Source organism: Amaranthus tricolor, chromosome 15 (genome assembly GCF_026212465.1).
Source record: "Amaranthus tricolor cultivar Red isolate AtriRed21 chromosome 15, ASM2621246v1, whole genome shotgun sequence".
In the NCBI taxonomy this organism is placed as follows: domain Eukaryota; kingdom Viridiplantae; phylum Streptophyta; class Magnoliopsida; order Caryophyllales; family Amaranthaceae; genus Amaranthus; species Amaranthus tricolor.
Window position 1 is genome coordinate 11313352 of NC_080061.1, and position 5000 is coordinate 11318351.

At 39.3% G+C, this 5000-nt stretch overlaps 1 protein-coding gene across 1 annotated transcript in view; it reads right to left on the bottom strand.

Moving 5' to 3' along the window:
* Positions 1-4337: 4337 nt before the first annotated feature.
* LOC130800632 (uncharacterized) overlaps positions 4338-5000 on the bottom strand; it is a 14288-nt gene continuing 13625 nt past the window's right edge. Inside the window, exon 18 of the mRNA XM_057664190.1 lies at positions 4338-5000. This exon is cut by the window's right edge and continues 352 nt beyond it. The gene's annotated coding sequence lies outside the window, so the exon portion shown is untranslated.

The following is a 5000-nucleotide window of genomic DNA, read 5'->3' on the forward strand; positions in this document are numbered from 1 at the left end:
AAAATTAAGCTTAAAAATAAATTTTTTTTTTCTGTTAATGTTCAAAAATATTGACGTTTAACTCATGAACATAGATTTTTTTAATTCAAAACTTTTTTGTTTTTATTTTTGCATATCTTTGTACTTGCGTTCAATATTAGGACGATGTCTTGTATCCTAAAATTTTTAAAATATCGTATCGGCCACTAGGATCTACACCTGTGTCCGATATCCGTATCAGAGTCCAAGTAACATTAACTGAAAATCTAGAATATTTGAAAAAAAATAAGACATTTCGACAACTTATTTCCCAAAATAAGCTCCGTGAAAACTTATTTCCCAAAATAAGCGTCCGTACATCCAAAGCTGTGGTTTGGGATTAGTCACTGTTAGTAACAGCGAAAGAAGGAAAAAAAAAATTAAAAGGCCTAAGTCGCTGTTAGTAACAGCGACTTAGGCCGTTTAAATTTTCCAGATTTCTTCTTCCTCTTCATTCCAGTTCACGACATTTTGCTTTCACAAGTTCTCCTTCGTTTTTCCTCCATTAAAATCACAAAATCGCATTCAATCCTTCAACTAAAGTCATCAAATTCAAAGTTGGTACCACTAATTAGTTGTATAATCTTCCTACATCGAATGAAGGTATTGTTTTTCTGATTTTTTTCAATTTTCGCAAAATTAGGGTTTAGTGAATTTTAATCAACTTTCCCATTAATGTAGGTTCATATACTTGCAATTTACTAATTGTTGTTGATCTACAGCTTATTGAGGTACGTTTTTATTTGGTGTTGTTGTTCAAGTTGTTGTTGAACTGTTGCAATTTACGAAATTAGTAATTGTTGTTCAAATTTAAATTTTTCTATTTGGTGTTGATTTTAAAATGTATGTCATGTATAATGGTCATTTAGACATAAGCTCTACGAATATGTCGAATGTAGTTATTATATGCTCTAGGATTGGCATTGACGCTACAAGAAATACTGTCAATTTAAGTTTTAAGCACAATCTTAGTGGAGATTTGTTAGCTACCCAAGAAACCCAAAATCCCTTTATGCAGGAGAGATGGATCTAGCAGCTCCAGGCCCGCTCGACCCTAGTGTCCTTACGATGCAGGCGAATCATAGGAGCAGTGTGCTATGGGATGTACAGGTCATTGAACTTACCCCTTTTTAATTTAGTACTTCATATTTCTTTAAGTTGAAGCTAACATAATATTTGGATTTAGGTGTCCGATACGGAAACCATATACACCAGGCATCCCGATTCAGCTTCGTGGGCGATTGACACACGGATTGTCCCGTACCTTCAGCTTGCGAGGTTGCATGACTTCCACCTGATCGCGTACGGGAGAGTCGATCGGGCGCTAGTCACGGCTTTAGTCGAGCGGTGGGGCCAGGAGACTCATACCTTCCACCTACCTATAGGTGAGGCTACCGTCACGTTACTTGACGTAGCTGTGCTTACACGGCTTCCCATCGAGGGACATGCCGTGTGCATCGATGGACGCCAATTTGAAAGCTGGCAAGACAAATTCCAAAGACTATTAGGAGTCCGACCTCCGGCTGAGGTAACCAAAGGGAGTAGCCTGCGCGTAACATGGCTTGCACAAAACTTCTCGCAACTCCCTGAAGGTGCTGATGACGCCACCGTTGAGAGATACGCTAGGGCGTATCTCTTTTATCTGATTGGTACTGTCTTGTTCTCCGACAAGACTGGTAACCGAGTACAACTATTGTATTTGACGTTGCTTGATGCGCCATGGGAGGTCATCTCTGGGTACAGCTGGGGTTCGGCAGCCCTAGCGTATCTGTACAGGAGACTTTGTGAAGCTTCACGGAAGAACGTGAAGGAGATCGCTGAGCCCCTGATTATTCTACAGGTAATAATAAGTTTACATGTTACCGTTTTGTTTCATTTATTATATATTGTTGTACCTCTTTTACTTACTTATAATGGTAATTCATAGCTTTGGGCATGGGAGCATGTTCTCATTGGTCAACCGATGAGGAGTGTTGGACGTGGTGCATTTGCGCCACCACTGCTTCCTCCCCCGCATGTGCCATATGGATCGCGGTGGTCCTTTGAAAGACGAACAAGGACCCACACTGGATCGGGCGTGGGGTTCTACCGCGATCAACTCGATCTACTACGTGCTGACCAGGTAACAACTTCACCACAACTTGTTTTATAAGTATCACATTGAGTAATTTATTAATCGAATTTTCACGTTTAGTTTCTATGGGACCCTTACCCCCCTTGAGGCATACGCTGCATTGCCTCAGCACTCGGGCATATTGTCAGGGGCGTGGAGAGCATCTGTACCTCTGCTCTGCTTCGACATAGTTGAAGTGCATCTCCCTGAGCGCGTACTGCGCCAATTTGGGATGGTACAGGGCATCCCGCCTCCATGTGACACAGAAGCGGAGCTCCACCACTCTCGCAAGGGTCGGGAACCCAAGAACTGGCTAGAGGTCAACTGGCGCAATGTCGCTCGTTGGGAGCACAGGCTAGAGCTGCTGGCCCAAGGTGCGCCGATCGACGCTGCAGGCGCACCTACTACGGCGGATTACATGCCGTGGTTCCTCTCCATTACTCGTCGATGGATGACACCACGAGGTATCATGGCGGTAGCCCAGTACGCTCCCGCAGCACCGACGATGACGCACTTTGTAAGTATTCTTCAACATTGATTATTATCCATACAACTTACACGTTATACATTTCATTAATACTTAAGTCTTACTGCAGGCACAGGGCATTGCATTAGTCATCAGCTCCTCCCAAGAGGAGCCCGTACGGGAGATTGCCCAAGGCATACTCCGAGGGACGCAGTTTCAACAATTCATTCCGGAATTGACTGCGCCCGACACCACTATGTACGAGTGCGGTTCATCTCCTCATCATGCCGACGTTCATCTTGAGGAGGTTGACTTAACGTGCCCGAACTACGGTGCCGGGTCCTCACAGGGTGCCACATCATCACACTATCAATCCCCTCCCCTACCCGAGCGTCATGTCACTGCATCTTACTATCGTTGGAGGCGTCGTAAACCGTCACAATTAGATAGGGTACAGGAGGAGGATTAGCATTACAATAGTGTTTGTATATTTTGAAGATCAGTGACATTTTGTATATATTCAACACTTGTACATATTCAGAATTTGTAACCTATTGACTTTTGTGTATACTTTGTAATATATGTGTACATGTATATATTTTAATCGTATTATCAAACGTTCATATTAACATTTAAAAATTAAAAGTAAAACTAACATAATACATAATGTTACCTTTAGAAATTAAGAAGTATGATGTAGAATTGATATAATAAAGTATGGGAAATGATGGAGCTATTTATAGAACATCATTACAACGGCTATTTTCAAGTTCCTAACGGCTATTTTTCTAATTAACAACGGCTACTTTATTTCATTAAAAAAAATTTAAAGGGCCTAAGTCGCTGTTACTAACAGCGACCAAGGCATTTTAATTTTTTTTTCCTTCTTTCGCTGCTACTAACAGCGACTTATCCAAAGCTCTAGTCTGGATGTACGGACGCTTATTTTGGGAAATAAATTTTCACGAAGCTTATTTTGGGAATTAATTTGTTGAAATGTCTTATTTTTTTCACTTTCTCGAAAATCTAAAGGAACTTGTGGATGGAAGGGGCATGAACACGCTGCAAAAATTTTGGTTTCAGTGTTCTGAGACTACTACTAAGTAAAATGCAATCAATAAAATGAACAGGTCATCTTGAGCGGAGTACTCCTATATCCCACTCAATTACACATAATATAATATGCAATTTGCGATTATCAGCTAGTCTTTTGAGAGACATATCTCATGCCCAACCCATTAAAAATTAATGTCTACTTACCGTGTTTTAATGCTTACTTACATTATCCTTAATGCCTACTTACCATATTCTTAATGCCTACTTATAATATTTTGAAAAATATATAATGGACCGGCCCAATTGGAGATGGTCTTTCACAAGAATTTGTGATTATTATATCAACATTAGCGCAAATCATCTTGATCCCATAAAAGAATTTAAGTAAACATGCTTTTAACTTGATTTTTTGATTTTGCTTTGTGAAAGGTGAAAGACAACAATCCACTCATAAATACATGCACACTATGTTGGAACGGGTTGGATTAAACTCAAAATTTTTGGATTAATGTTTTTCTATATTAATTGTTTGCTGAAGAACAAACACTTTAAAGACAGATTCGGTACTTAAAGTAGTGAAATTGCTACTAAAATCTCTACTTCAAGTAGCAGAAGTAGCGGTTTACCTATGAGACACCTATTCTGCTATGACCTGTGCAGATTGAGAAAACAGAATATAGGAAGAAGAGAGCAAGGAAGAGTTGTATTAATGGAAAAAAGCTAAAGGATGATTACAATGATCTGTTTTTTGAGACAACAGGGGACTCCGTACCTCAAAGGTAAACTTAAATAATATCACTCATGCTATCATCATTTATTACATGCACATATATATCTTAGATTTGCCCTCCCTTACAGAATACTGACTCATTCCCTCCCCTAGAATGTTCCATAGTTTGTTATAGCCTGCATATTATACTTGCTAACACGTCATCATTATGTTATAACAGATTTTGGGGCTGTTGCAGAAGATGTTGCTTGCCTATTCTGACTTGGAGCTGTTGCTTGCCTTCTCTGATAAGTGATCCAACCTTTCACTGTATTGAAAGGTATAGCATATTCCAATTAGCGGTTTTGTATTGAAAAGAAAATTAACTACTATTCAATGTGGATGGTACCAACAGATTTATTTTCCCTTTCAACATAAGATCGGAATATTTTTTGTTGAGAACTATTATTTGAAAAAAAAAAAAAAAAAAAACCGATAAAACTATCCTAAGGAGAATGATCAACTTAAAAATGTTGCAGTTGATGAGAAAAACATTAGTTATGTAAAAACACTTGGATTCACAAAGATTGATTAATTCTCTTGTTTGATCCACAAGAATGAAACCAAGCGCATTCTGC